Source organism: Arvicanthis niloticus, chromosome 21 (genome assembly GCF_011762505.2).
Source record: "Arvicanthis niloticus isolate mArvNil1 chromosome 21, mArvNil1.pat.X, whole genome shotgun sequence".
NCBI lineage: Eukaryota > Metazoa > Chordata > Mammalia > Rodentia > Muridae > Arvicanthis > Arvicanthis niloticus.
In genome coordinates this window covers 44,173,558-44,190,062 of record NC_047678.1, presented here as the reverse complement: position 1 = coordinate 44,190,062, position 16,505 = coordinate 44,173,558, and positions in this window count along the sequence as shown.

Genomic DNA, 16,505 nt, shown 5'->3' with positions numbered 1-16,505 from the left:
TAAGAATTCCTAAAATTATATCAGTGATTATTAAGCTCTTTTATATCAGGACTGCTATTAAGTCCCTTAGGCATAGTCAAACTGCAATGAGAACTCTGCCAGTTTCCTGAGTGTTATCAGTTAATTGCCCTGAGAGAGATAGTAACTGGACCTTCTCCTGCTCAGAGCACATTCCAAGAGGTCATAAAACCATTAGCCTAGGTTACTAGAGGGAATCCACAATTTATTATAGGTACCAGGACAGAAGAGAAAATATTGCCTGGGTTTATCTATACAAAACTTCACTAATTTCTTAAGTTATAGTTTCAAACTTTCTGCGAACCTGTGGAGCTAGACAGGTGATGAATAATGTCTAGTTAGATAATTACTCCTAATGGGTATTCATGTAAACATTCTGTGTTGTAAACTTCTATTTCAATTTATGACTTGAATTTTGGTGTGAACTTGTGATGAACCTTGTAACATGTGACCATGTACTCTGAAAGATGTGTAAGTTCTGAGGACAAAGAGATGAGAGAGCAGTTAGAATGGTGAGTTAGAATAGTTAGAATGGTCAGTTAGAATAGTGAGTTAGTTAGAGTGAGTGAGTGAGTGTGTGAGTGAGTCAGTTAGTTAGCTAGGAGCCCTTTGTTTTTTCCTTTTCTTCTACCCCTGCCTAGAATTTTTCTCCCTTAGAATTTTACTTTGTTAGAATCTCTTCTTCTTCCCCACTCAGGACCTTTCCACGTTTCCCCTCAGATAGCTTTCATAGGATACTTTTTACACTTAATAAACTCTATAGCAACTTTTCTAAGGTGTCTTTTCTTCCTGCAAGTTAGAGCCCAGCAGTTCCTGCTGAGATAGAACAAAGGCCACATTGCCTAATCCTCTGCTGTTAGGCTACAGGTGTTAATCACCCTAGCCTGCAGTCCCATTATCCTCAGAAGAAGTTTTTAGGATAGCACAAGGCTATTTACTTAACACCTTACTGGTCTTAGGGCCAGGATGCTGACTGCAGGTCAGCAACAGTAGCAAAGGGGCTGCCTCGAGAGAAGAACCAGACAGGGGAGGAGGAGAAGAAAGAAGAACCAGCTGTGTCTCTCTCCCCTCCTCTCAAACCCCCAAGCCGGGGGCAAGGGGGTTGCCCCCCCCCCGCATGGCATATTGTTGGTGGTTGGTGAGAAGCTATAAAAGCAGAAACTTTCTGCCCTCCCTCTTGCCTAAAAGCAGAACATACAATTTTTTGAAGCCAAAATGTGTCCTCCCACCTTAAAGAGAAATGGCTAACCACAAAGGACACCTTGAGATCATTATCAACCTGGAACCTATACCAGAAGAATCAACACTCAGAAATTTTATAAACTAGTCTTTTGCTGCCATTTTCAACTGTCTCACAATTTACCATTCACAGAGATGTAAATTCTTTTTTTTGTCTTGCTGCTTTTAAAAAAATGTTTACTCTTCTTTGTTGAAGATTCTATACAAGTTAGAACACAAAGCCACGTCTGAGAAATATTCATTCTTCCCAAATATTAAATATACTTCATTCTTCTCCCCTGTTAATTTGTCATTTGATACACAAATCTATTTCTACTAAAAAAAAAAATTCCAGGGTTTAGGAAATTTTGTTTTCTTCCTTATAACTTGAAGGGTCAAAAACAAAACAAAATAAAAACAGTCCCTAAACGCTGACATTGAGAGCTAAAAATCAGTTGCTAGATTTTAGCAAAGCAGGGTGGAAGAAAGACCTCAACTGCCTGCTCCTACTCTCTGATCCCCTGACTGCTTCCCAGTGATTAAATCTTACTAGACAAAAAAGAAAGTAGTAGGAAGTGAAGAAGATGTCCACTGGGAGCTCAGAGTGGATCTTAGGAAAGCACAAGGTGTTCTTACCACCCTCATCTCACTTACACTATACAAATAGTTACAATTTTGAGAATTTACATCTTAAAATCTTTACCTGCAGAAGGAAAACAAGGATATGTTTGTGTGAGTTTGAAAACTGTATCTATCTGTCAGCAATGAGTTCACGTTTTTCAGGATTTTTTAGGCTGGAGGATGAGTGTGATGTGGTTTTTAGGTAGTCTTTTAAAAAACTACATCACCACCTCGAAGCTCTGGTATACCTGCTGTTAGTATACAGGCCATTCCACTGGACTAGATGCTGTCAGGTGTGCAGTGGATGAAAGGACCCATCTACCTTAACAGCTCTTTCTCTGTTCTTGGAGTTCTCTCTCTGTGTGTCCCCTCTCTGCCCATCTCTGCCTCCTCTCTCTGTCCCATGACTCTTTCTCTCTCTACTCTGTCTGTCTGTCCACACATCCACTTGTCTGACTCTATCTCCCCTACAAGGTCCCTCTCTTCTTCTCTCCCCTCCTCCACTAAACCTCTTTTATACCAGATCTGTTTCATTGGCGTAATCTCTTCAGGACACACCTTGATATGACCCACCAAGGATTCCTCCTCGCCACATTATATTCAAAACACATGCTAGCTAAGCAGTATCTCATCAAAGGCATGGCTGTAAGATGACTGACACTGGAGAGAAGATGGTTAAAATCATGTTGATCATCACTCTGAAAGTTAACTGAAGGTTAAGTTCTCTCAGGTGTCCTCAAAGGATTCATTTGAACCCTGTTGGAGGTTAAACCATTCAAATTGAAAGTTAAGTTGGAAACCCATCTCTCTGCCACTCATGTATGGCAAGGCACAACCAAATGAGAATGTGAGGATAACATGTCCAGAGAGGTGACTGCAGAAGAAGAAAGGCTTATTAACAGTCTGAAGGCACTTTGATGGTGCCCTTTGTAACTTCCTTACTTTTCTGTGATGGGGTTTTTCAGTTGGTACTTTAAGAATACAAACATCCTTGCCTCTTTTCATCATAGATGCTTTGGGTTCACTGTGGTTTCTATGGTTTATGTGCTTCCTGTGACCTACTAAAATAAACTAGAGAGTTCTAGGATTTTATACCTTATTAGTTTGGTCACACATGACCTGGACTAATATGATACTTATAGATAAAGCAGTTATTACATTGTTATGTCTTTGTTTTTGTCTTCGTGACAAAATATACATGATTTTCAAAGCTTTTGTGCCAAATGATAAAGTAAAACAACAAGGCATAGAAAGTTAAAACAAGAAAGGCTAGCAACTCGAGTCTTGTAAAGAAGGTTTTTTTTTTTTCCTAAGATCATGAAAAGTGCCCAGATGAAAGAAGAACAGACAAGACTACATTATCAAAAATAGAAATGAGGGGTTGGGGAGAATGTTCAGCTGATAAATGCCTTTTCTGAGCAAGTGTAAGGATTTGGATTCAAATATCCAGCCCACAAGCTAGTCACGATCATATAACCTAGCACATTGAGGTATGGTGACTGAAGGATTGCTGGGGCTTGCTGGTTGTCATCCTAGCTCCAGGTTCAGTGAAAGACCCTGTCTCAAGAGAATAATATAGACAAGGTAGGACATCTGATATCTTCCTCTTGCATCCATGTGCACACACACAAGGTGTGAACACCCACATATGCATGCATGCACACACCAAATATATACGCCCACATCAGAAAAAAAACAATAAAAAGATCATTCAAGTAGTAATTAAGTTTCAATTAAGTTTAATATAAAGGTAGCAGATTAGATGTTTTTCTTCCATTCAAATAAACTTTGAGTAGAAAGATGTGAAGTTAGAAACTTTACATTTTACTTGCAAATGAAAACCCAACTCTGTCAAGTGACTTAATAGGTCTTGTGCAGAACAGTGTTAAGGAGCTAATTCCTTGTTCTTCTGTAGTTTGCATGCTCTGTGCTAGGTCTGGAGCTCAGTCCAGATGTCTTAGCAGTAGCTTGGCATTGGGAAGAAGACTTAGTGGTGATAGGGTATAGCATACTGTTTGACAGGGTTAGGTAACAATAGGTTGGAGGGAAAGGATGACATTCATAAACTACTGCATCTTCTCTTGAGTCATGATGAGTAAAAATAGCATAAAAGAGAAAACCATTAGGGTCTAGTTTTATGCCCATCATTACAGTTAATGACATGCTGCAGGGAGGGCCATGGTGCTACAAGAGGCATTGGAAAATCCAGAATGCACTCTTTGTGGGTACAGTTGTGTGAGAAAAAAACACTTAAATATGGATGTGGCAGAGATTCTAATTGGTAGACATTACTGGTGTAACTCTGAGTGGGCAGCAGGTGATAGAAATAATGATATGGACCCTGGTTAACCACAGCTAGTTGAAGTTCTAGCCAAATAGTGATGATTTTGAAGGAACCATAAACATGTGGTAGGGAGACGGGGGACAAGAATGTGGAAGACAACTCATTTTTAGTGCAGCTCAGACATGTATCATTATTTCAGAAGCAATACATTTTGAAAGCAAAAGTTAATTTTAAAACATCAACAAAGTGACAAACCTTTATCTTTATCGCTAAGATGAGAAGACAGAAGATGCAGATAACTAGAACCAGATGAATGTGCAGCTAACTTTAAGAAAGAAAAAAACTATGAACAAATATGAATGATGTATGCCAACAAGTTTTATAACCTAGAATAAACAGTAGCTAAAGACAAATTGCCACAAAGTGACTCAAGAAAAAAGAGAAAATTATAAAATATCTATTAAAATTGAATTAGTCATGTAAAATGCTTAAAGCAACAAGAAAAGTCTAGGATCGGATAGTTTTACCTATAACCCCCCCCCCAAACATTTAAAGAAAAGCTCATATCAATCCTTTTCAAGTTCTGTCTAAAATATAAGAAGAAACATGTCCTCATCAGTTTTGTGAAGCCAGCACTACTATGACAGCCAGACAAAGGCATCACAAAAAAAAGCCTAGAGATCAATATTACTCATTAATGGAGACTCAAATCACAGAAAAAAGAAAGAAAAAGAGGGAGGGGAGGAAGGAACAGAAGAAGGAAGGAATGAAGAAAGGAAGGAAGAGATACTAATGGTACATTTAAAAGATTTTATGACATTTAAATGGGATTTATCTGAAGAATACAATTGTGGTTCACATTTTAAAAATTGATCAATGTAATACATTGAAATTGATTGACAGGAAACAAAACCAAACAAAATATTTACATGATCGTCTTAACTGACACAGGGAACACCAAATATGATATGCTTCATGACAAAAGAAACAAAAACAAGACAAAACAAAAGAATCCAGAGAAACAGAAAGAAACTTCTTGAACATTTTTAAAGGACATTTGTTAAGATACCATAGCTAACAGTATATTCAATAGTAAAACACTGAAAGGTATTTCTGTGCAATCAGAAATAAGGATGCCCATTGTCACCAGTGATATATTAATGTGACATTAGAAGTTGTAGCCATTACAATTAAAATACAAGATATAAAAATACATTCAAATATTGTTATTATTTTGGGTTACTTCTATCTGCCCCATTTCCTCTCAGCTTATAGGTTTTATTTTGCTAGTATTATTTAGATGGCACTATTGTGTGTGTGTGTGTGTGTGTGTGTGTGTGTGTGTGTGTGTATACTTGCATGAATACTATGGTATTTTCTGTCTTTCCTATTAAGTAATTTCCAATGTTATAAGTTATTCGCAAACAAAATTTTGGCAGTTATTGACTGGTTGTTATCCTCAAAAGATACAAAAGCATATCAGACTTCTTCAGATCTTTGCTTCACTGTCAAGAAAATGGAAAATGTTACTATTCATAGAATATAACTGTAAGATCTTACTTTATTACACAAGACTTTGGGAAATGTGGCAGGACCTTAGAGATTTTTAATTAGAATTTTCCTCTTCTTGAGTCAACAACTTGGTCAGTATGTATCTGACTTTAAAGTTTGAACAATTAAGATGATTTTAGTATATTACCTTCCTTGTTTTCAGTGGCTTTGTGTTTACCTTTGTTATCTAATAATATGACAAAAGGTTTACAGTTTGTTTAAATTATTAACAAGTATTAATGTGAACAGCATTCATTATTTCATTCACCAAACACAGACTAAGAACTTAAAGTGTTTTGGTGAATCTGGTAATGAAATACAAAGATGCATGACATAATATACATGTCCTACCGGGAATGACACTGTGACAATCTGGGTAAATGTTAACATAAAACAGCATAAGACAATGCTCACAAATGTAGACTTCTGTACTTTGTACAGCTTAGAGGAAGGAGAACCTCTTAATGGAGATTTTCATTAAATACTTGATAAAAAAAATTTTATATGAGCCTTGATGAATTCAAATCTGAAGAAATGATCAAGAAAAAGAAATGGCTAAGATAAAACTGAAAAGGGAAACGAAGAGGGAGGGAGGGAATTTGTGAGCTCATCCAGATCTCCAGAACCAGAAACTCTTAGAGTGAACCAACCCGTGTCTTCATAAGCGTCTCAGGAGATCCCGATGCACACTAAGGCTTGGGAGCCACTGGCCTAATAAAACAGAGCCTCTACAGTAGAAAAGACACTGTGTGTAGTCAAAAACACCAGGTAGGGGTCCAGAGCTGCCTCCCATTGATCTGGATGATTAAATGTAATATTGTGACCTCAGTAGGCAGAGCCTCAAACTAGATAGCCCATATTAGGAACCAGCTCCATGAGCTCCAGTTGACAATGATCCAGGAAAGGAAACACTACCTCTTTGAGACTCCGTTTCCTGCCCAACACGATCACATGGAAAGACTCCAAAAATGGGAACAGTTAATATTAAATCTTCATCCATACAATTAATTACACATTTGACGTAGCATTCTATGCTTCTAAAAATACTGTGGAAAGAAACCATAAATACACTGCTTTAAGGGGAGGTTTATTTGTTTCTTTTTCTAGAGATTGTCTACCTTCGGTTAATTAAGACAGTTTTAAAGACAGAAGAGTTAGTTACAACTCTGGCTCTTCTGTCTTTAGTTCTATCACCCAGTGATGTTAATTTCCTGGACCCTCATTTTGAAGCCCTTAAAAAGTATAGCAATGCCTATATTTTTATTCTAAAAGATTTGGTGTGGGTTATTTGCCAAATTGTGAAATACATTTATTATCTACATTATATGTAATGAACAGAATGATGTAGTGCACAAATATTCTCTGGTGAACTTTCTAAGACTGACCCTACAATAGCACAGTTTGTGATTTCAAGGGTTTAAAATGTAGCTTTAAAGGAACAAAAGAAAAGAAAGAAAACAAAGACTTTCTAGAATACAATGAAAATGAAGACACAGCATGCCCAAACTTATGGGACACAATGAAAGCAGTGTTCATAGCACTAAGGGCCCTCAGAAAGAAATTGGAGAGATCCTACACTAGCAACTTAACAGCACACCCAAAAGCTCTAGAACGAAAAGAAGCAAACACACCCAAGAAAAGTAGATGGCAGGAAATAATTAAACTCTTCTAATCAAACAATTAGAAACAAAGAGAAAGGTACAATGAATCAACCAAACCAAGAACTGGTTCTTTGAGAAAATCAACAAGGTAGATCAACCCTTAGCCCAACTAGCTAAAGGGCACAGAGGCAGAATCCAAATTAATAAAATCAGAAGTAAAAAGGGAGACATAACAACAGAAACTGAGGAAATTTTTTAAAAAATTATCAAATCCTATTACAAAAGCCTATACTCAACAAAACTGAAAAAATCTAGATGAAATGAATGATTTTCTAGACAGAAGCCACATACCAAGTTAAATCAAGAGCAGATAAACTATCTAAACATCCCCAAACCCCTAAAGAAATAGAAGCAGTCATTAACCTCCTCTTCCCCCCCCAAAAAAAACCAACGCTGGTTTAGATGGTTTTAGTGGAGAATTCTACCAGACCTTCAAAGAAAAGCTAATACCAATACTCATCAAATTACTCCACAAAATAGAAACAGAAACAACACTACCTAAATAATTCTATGAAGCCACAGTCACTGTGATATCTAAACCACACAAAGACCCAACAAAAAAAGAGAACTTCAGACCAATTTCTCTCATGAACATGGATACAAAAATACTCAATAAAATACTTACAAATTGAATCCAAGAACACATCAAAGCCACCATTCACCATGATAAAGTAGGCTTCATCCCAGGGATTTAGGGATGGTTCAATATATTAAAAATTATCAATGTAATGCACTATATAAACAAACCCAAAGGAAAAAAAATTATATGATCATCTCATGAGATGCTAAAAAGATCTTTGACAAAAACCAACAGCCCTTCATGTTAACAGTCTTGGAAAGATCAGGAATTCAAGGCCCACACCTAAGCATAATAAAATCAATGTACAGCAAACTAACAGCCAACATCAACTTAAATGAAGAGAAACTTGAAGCAATCCCAGTAAAATCAGGGACATGACAAGGCTGCCCACTCTCTCCCTATCTATTATAATACTTTAAGTTCTAACTAGAGCAATTAGATGACAAAAGAAGATCAAGGGACAAATTAAAAAGAAGTCAATCTGTCAGTATATGTGGATGAAATGATAGTTTACATAAGTGACCTCCAAAACTCTGCCAGAGAACTTTTAAAGCTCATAATCAAGTTCAGCAAAGTGGCTGGATATAAAATTAACTCAAACAAATCAGTATCCTTCCTCTACACAAATGATAAGTGGGCTAAGAAAGAAAATAAGGAAATAATACCTTTTGCAATAGCCACAAATAATAGAAAACATCTTGGTGTAACTCTAACCAAAGAAATGAAAGATCTGTAAGACAAGACCTTCAAGTTTCTCAAGAAAGAAATCGGAGAAGACCTTGGAAGATGGAAAGATCTCCCATGTTCATGAATTGGTAGGATTAATATAATAAAAATGGTCATCCTACCAAAAGCAATCTACAGATTCAATGCAAATCCCATCAAAATTCCAACACAATTTTTCACAGACATGGAAAGAGCAATTCTCGACTTCATAGGGAAAAACAAAACTTTCAGGATAGCAACAATTCTCAACAATAAAAGAGTTTCTGGGGGAATCACCATCCTTGACCTCAAGCTGTACTATGGAGCAACAGTGATTAAAAACTGCACAGTGCTAGTACAGAGACAGACAGGTTGATCAACAGAATAGTATTGAAGACCCAAAAATAAACCCAAACACTTATGGACACTTGATCTTTGACAGGGAAACCAAAACCATACAGTGGGGGAAAAGAACGCATCTTCAACAAATGGTGCTTGTTTAACTGGCAGTCTGCACGTAGAAAACACAAATTGATCCGTATTTATCACCTTGTATAAAGCTCAAGTCCAAGTGGATCAAGGACCTCCACATAAAACCACAAATCTAATAGAAGAGAAAGTGGGAAATAACTTCAAATGCATGGGCACAGGGGAAAATTTCCTGGGGAGAACACCAATGGCTCAGGCTCTAAGATCAGCAAATGACTAATGGGACCTCATGATACTGAAAATCTTCCGTAAGGCAAAGGACACTGTCAATAGGACAAAGTATCAACCTACAGATTGGGAAAAGATCTTCACTAACCCTACATCTGATAGAGGTCTAATATCCATTATATACAAAGAACTCAATAAGTTATACTACAAAAAAAAAAAACCAAATAACCCAATTTTAAAAATGGGGTACACAGCTAAACAGAGAATCCTCAACAGAGCAATCATGAATGACTGAGAAACACTTATAGAAATGTTCAGCATCCTAAGTAATTGGGGAAATGCAAATCAAAACAACCCTGAGTTTCCACCTTACACTCATCAGAGTGACTAAGATCAAAAACTCAAGGAACAGCACATGCTGCAGAGGATGTGAAGAAAGAGGAACACTACTCTATTGCTGGTAGGGTTGCAAGCTGGTACGACCACTTTGGAAATCAATCTGGCAGTTCCTCGGAAAATTAGAAATAGTCCTACCCGAAGACCCAGCTACACCACTCCTGGGCACATACCCAAAAGATGCTCCACCATACCACAAAGGCACATGCGCCACTAGTTTGTAGTAGCTTTATTTGAAGCTGGAAACAACCCAGATGTCCCTCAGCTGAAGAATGGATACAGAAAATGAGGTTCATTTGCACAATGGAGTACTAGTCAGCTACTAAAAGTAAAGGAGAGCATTATGATTTTTTCAGGTAAATGGATGGAACTAGAAAATATCATCCTGATTGAGGTAACCCTGACCCAAAAGGACAGCAAGGTATGTACTCGCTGATAAGTGAATATTAGTCAAACAACTCAGAATACCCATATACACCCCCCCACCATAGGAAGCGTAACAAGAAGGAAAGCCTAAGTATGGATACTTCAAACCCACTTAAGAGGGGGACCAAAATAATTATGAGAGGCAGAGGGAGGGAGGGACCAGGGTGGGAGAAATAAGAGGGAGGGGAAAAGGTGGCTGGATCAGGTATGAGGGGAGACAGGTGAGAAGCCCAGAGGGCTAGGAACATGAATGGAAATATGCAGCAGTGTGTGGTGGTAGGAGGGAGGAGGGGATACCTCTAGAAAGTCCTAGAGACCTTGATGTGAGAGGCTCCCAGAATTCAGTGGGGGTGAAATGCCCAACAGTGGAATGATGGAACCTGAAGAGACCACCTCCAATAGATAGACATGGCCCCCAGTTGAGGCAGGGGGCCACACACCCATCTTCAAAAATGTTGACCCAGAATTGTTCCTAAGGGAAATGCAGGGACAAAAAAAATGGAGCAGAGACTGAAAGAAAGGCCACCCAGTGCTGGCCCAACTTGGGATCCGTCTCATGCACAGGCATCAAACCCTGACATTATTACTGATGCTATGTTGTGCTTGCAGACAGGAGACTGGCACAGCTGTCCTCTGAGAGGCTCTACCAGCAGCTGACTGAAACAAATGGAGATACTTACAACCAATCATTGGCTTGAGGTCAGGGACCCCTATGGAAGAGTTCAAGGAAGAACTGAAGGAGGTGAGGGAGACTGCAATGCCATAGGAAGTAGCATACTATCAACTAACCCAGAGTCCTCTGAGATCCCAGAGACTGAGCTACCAATCAAGGAGCATACGTGGCTGGGCTGTGACTCCAAGCATCTGTGTAGCAGGGGACTGCCTTGTCTGGCCTCAGTGGAAGAGAATGCACTTAATCCTGTGTAATCCTGATGCCCCAGGGAAGAGGGATGCTGCTGGGGTGAGATGGGCAGGTGTGGAGGGTGGGCAGATAGGGGAACATCCTCTTAGAAGGGGGGATGAGATGAAGAACTCACTCGGGGAGGGGAGACCAGGAATGGAGGGTAACTTTTGGAGTACAAATAAATAAAATAATTAAAAATATAAAATCTGTAACAAAAACTGAAAAAAAATGTGGCTGAAAAAGTACACTCTTTATAAACTGTCAGTAGTGTCTTCCGCTTTGGTCCCATCTCTGAGATTCGTAGGCTTAGATGTAAACTTAATACTAAACAAAACCACGGGGCTCCGGGAACTGAACCAGGTTCTTCCGAAGAGCAGCAAATTCACTATAAAGAATCAATCATCTTGATGTGAGAGTCCAGCAGAAGGAGTTATGAGACAAGGACAAGTCTAACTGTATCTCTTCTAACCCAGGGAAGGCTTCAGAGGTCATCTGGCCTCGTAACATTTAAAGTAACATTTTCACTTTTAAATAAAGAAATTGCACTAGGCTCCCATGAAGGATACTTGAATTCTGAACTGGAAAAGTACAGAGAATTCTTTTTCTCTGGGCTGCTACCCACGGACCATTTCCACCTTGTTTCTTGGTGGAATACTCAGGGAAGAGGAATAGACGTTTGTAAAACAGCTCAATTTCAGTTCCTCTGTTTCTAGAATATTATCTTCCTCTTTTGGTTCTTCACTCTGGAGCCCTGCCCTCGGTGGAATGTTTCAGTTCCCTCTCTGTATTTTTGGACCCATTTTCTATCTTTCAACAAATGTGTCATGGGTACGTTTTTACTTGGCTCCTTAAGACCAGGACTCCAGTGGAAGACACTTGTATCCTTCATGAGAAGACATACAAGATGTTACAAAGACATACATTGTTACAAAGCTTCTGATTTAAGGTGTCAATTTTTTACTTTTTATGTTTGTTTGGAGTATTTTTTTATATATAGCTGATAATCAATGATAGGATTTCTAGCTAAGTCATTCACTGGAATAAAAATAAAGTCACTTCATTTTATTTTGTTTTGTTTAAATATTTTTGCCTATTCTATACCATGGTTCATTTTCATCCATCTTTTTTTTGTCATTTTAATAGCTATTAAAATTTTAAACTATGTGCAGCACATATTTCTACACATATATACCTGCTACAGTTTCTCATTTTCTTTTTCCCTTTTCTGCTCTCTAAGCATTGTTGCTTGTTAATAAACAATCTTTTTTCAAACTGCTGAAATTCTTTTACTTTAATAATGTAAAATACAATGTATTTAGGTGTGGCGGTCCTTGCCTTTGATTCTAGCACTTGAGAGGCAAAGGATGTGGATCTGTATGGGTTCAGGGCTACTTTTCTCTCCCTAGCAGTTCCAGACCAGTCAGGGTTACATAGTGAAACCCTGTCTAAAGATATATTTTAAATACCTTTTCAGACTATAAAAAGACTAGGAATAAGACAAGAATGTACACTTTACCAACACTACTTAATATAACACTGGAAGTCCTTACCAGAGAAATTAGACAAGAGAAATTTACTAAAATGGCCTGAAGAAGTCGTTCAGTTAAAGTGCTTGCAACACAAGCATGAGGACCTAAATTTAGTCCCCAGAACCAACAGAAGAGGAGAAAGACTAGACACAGTAGTGTTTACTTACGATCCCAGCTCTAGGTAGGTAAATATGGACAGATCCTTGGGGCTCACTGGCCAGCCAATCTAGCCAAATTGCTGACCTATCTAGTATCAGGTTCATGGCCACCTGAGCAGTGACAGACCTGGGATTTCATTGCATGGAGTGAGTCTTAAATCCAGAAATGACTGGTTACTCTATATTCGTGCTACCATTATACCAGCATATCATGCAGATGGGTCACCACTGTAGATAACAAGGTTTATGGCTGGATTGGTAGTTACTTTGATTCTCTAGTAGCATGGAGTACTTCCAGTACTATGAATACTAGTCACTAGGAGTAAAACCTCTACTTAGAAACCAGCTCGAATTAGCTGCATCCAGTGAGGTATGTAAGCGTTGTCTTCAGCAATAAGACCTTATCATCAGTCTGTAGACAGCAAACAATAGCCTTGCCAATATCTTGAGTTGCTTGGGGGTTTCTATGGGACCAACAACTCAATTAGAAGTACCTATTCCTGGCACTGGTGTTTTCATTTGGTGACCAAGTATATTTAGTTGGACCATTGTCTCCCTGCTTAAACTGTAATAGAAGCATATATATATAATAAGTTATATATATAAGTTATATATACATATGCTTCTATTACAGTTTATTATTATTATTTCTATAATTCCTAAACTGTCCCTGAGTGGTATTTGTCACTCCTTATATTCTCTCTCTCACTCCTTTCTTCCTTCCCCATCTCAGTTTAATTCTCCCATTCCAGTCCCTGGCCTCATCTCTCCGTAACTATATATTCTATTTCCCCTGCCTTGGGAGACCATATCCCATTCCTTAGTCTATGTTTAATCTCTGCATCTGTGCAGATGGTAGCATGCCTCCTGAAAGCTTAAAAACTAACAGCTACATATAAGAGGATATATACCATATTTGTGATCTGGGATCTAGGTTACCTCACTTAAGATGAAGTTTTTCTAGCTCCATTCATTAACCTACACATTTCACAATTTCAAGAATTTTTTTAAAAACTGAATACTATTCCGTGATTTAAGTGTTTTTATCATGTATTCATGTGTTGACGGACAGTTGGGCTGTTTAAAATTTTGGCTATTATGAATAGAGCAGCAGAGAACGTCGATGAGCAAGTATCTTTGCAGGAAGATGTAAAGTCCTTTGGTATATTACCCGGATGGCATACTGCATGTGAATTGTTCCCAGTTCCCAAGGAATTGCCACCCTTATTTCAACAATGGCTGTAAAAGTTTGCACTCCCATCAGCCATGGATAAGTGTTCGTTTTACTACACACTCTTGCCAATATTATCTGCCATTTGTTTTAATATTCTTAGCTATTTTGACTGGTGAAAGATGAAATCTCAGAGTGATTTTGGAATTGCATTTCCCTGATGACTAAGGATGGGAAACAGTTCCTTAAGTGTACCTTGACCATTTGTGTTTCATCTTTTGAGAACTCTCTGTGTAGTTTGTGCCCACTTTTAATTGGGTTATTTATTTTCTTGACATCCAGTTTCTTTAGTTCTTTATACATTTCAGATGTTAAACCTCTATCAGATGTGTAATTGATAAAGATATTTTTGCATTCTGTCATCTGCTGCTCTGTCCAAATGTAGTGTCCTTTTCAGTTTCATGATATCCCACTTGTTAGTTGGTGATCTCAGTATCTGTGCTATTGGTGTCCTGTTCAGAAAGTCTTGTCCTATAACAATGAGGTCAAGCTCCTACTCCACATCTTCTATTAGAATCGGGGTACTTGGCCTTATGTTGAAGATTTTGATCCATCTGTAGTTGAGTTTTTGTGAGGGGGAGATAAATATGAATCTATTTGCATTTTTCTACATGCAGCCCTCCAGCTTGGCCAACATTATCTGTTGAAAGTGTTGTCTATTTTTTCACTGTATACTTCTGGTTTCTTTGTAAAAAATCAAATGTCTATAGTTTTGTAGACATATGTCTGAATCTTCAGTTGAGTCCATTCATCAACATGTCTGTTTATATGCCTATACCACAACCGTTTACTACTCTACGTCTGAGGTACAGCTTGAAATTGGAGGTGGCAATCCCTCCAGCAGCTCTTTTATTATTAAGAGTTGTTTTAACTATACTGGTTTTTTTTTTTTTTAATGTGTGTGTTTACAGATGAATCTGAAAAATGACCTTTCATTTTCTGTGAGGAATTTCGATGGGTATTGCATGGAATTGTAGATTGCTGTATTACTCATTGTTGTCATTTAGTCTAGGCTCCGCCCCACAGTTACCTGGTAACAGCCAGGTATGCCTGACTCAATATAAAAGGGGCTGCTTGCCCTCCCACCACTCCCCCTCTCCCCCCCCCCCCGCTTTCTTTCTTTTTTCTTTTAATTTTTTATTGGATATTTTCTTTCTTTACATTTCAGATGTTTTACCCTTTCCCCATTTCCCCCTCCAGAAACACCCTATCCCATCCCTGCTCCTCATGCTTCTATGAGGGTGTGCCCCCACCTACCCACCCACCCACTTCCCCCTCCCTGCTCTCAAATTTCCCCACACTGGGGCATCCAGCTTTCACAGGACCCAGGATCTCCTTTCCCACAGATGCCCAACAAGGTCATCCTGTACTACATATACAGCTGGAGCCATGTGTCCCTCCATGTGTGTTCCCAGGTTGGCTCTTTAGGCCCTGGGAGCTCTGGCTGATTGTTTTTGTTGCTCTCCCCATGGGGCCTCAAATCTCTTGAGCTCCTTCAATCTTCTCTCTAACTCCTCCATTGGAGACCCAGTGATCAGTTCAATGGTTATCTGTGAGCATCCACCTATGTATATGTCAGGCTCTGGCAGAGCATCTCAGGAGACAGCTATATCAGGCTCCTGTCAGCAGGCACTTCTTGGCATCCACAGCACTGTCTGCCTTTGATGACTGCACATGGGAAGGACAGCACCTCCTTCAATCTCTGCTCCACACTGTCTCCATATTTGCTCGTGTGAGTATTTTGTTACTTCTTCTAAGAAGGACAGAAGCACCCATGCTTCGGTCTTCCTTCTTCATGAACTTCATGTGGTCTGTGAGTTGTATCTTGGATATGGGAGCATTTGGGCTAATATCCAATTGTTCTGTCTTTTGTTATTTAACTCTAGAATTCCTTATTTAGTTTTTGTCTAGATGGCTTAAAGTTACCCACTATTACTGTGTAAAGGTCAATATGTGATTTGAACTGTAGTGGTATTTCTTTTATGAGTTTGGTTGCCTTTGTATGTGGTGCACAAATGTTAAGAATTGCAGTCAGGCATTGGTGGATCCCAGCACTCTAGAGCCAAAGGTAGGTGGAACTCTGTGAATTCGAGGCCAGCCTGGTCTACAGAGTGAGTTCCAGGAAAGCCACAGCTCCACAGAGAAACTTTTTCTTAAAATCCTCCTTCCCCCCTGCCCAAAAAAAGTCTATCCCAGCACTTAGGAGGTGGAGGCAGGCAGGTCTTTGTGAGTTCGAGGCCAGCCTTTCGTTCCAGGACTGCCAGAGCTATTATATAGAGAAACTGTCTCAAAACAAACAAACAAAGAACAAACAAACAAAAAACCTTCCACACAAAAAGAATTACAATATCCTCTTAATAGATTTTCTCTTTGATGAGTATGTAGTGTTTTTTCTATCACTTTTGATTAGAGTTGAAGTCTATTTTGTCAGGCATTGAAATGTCAACACCTGCTTGCCACTTGGGGCCATTTGCTTGGAATTCCTTTATCCATCCTTTTACCCTGAGATAGTGTCTATCGTTGAAGGTAAGTTGCTCCTTGAATGCTGCAGAAAGATGGATCTTGT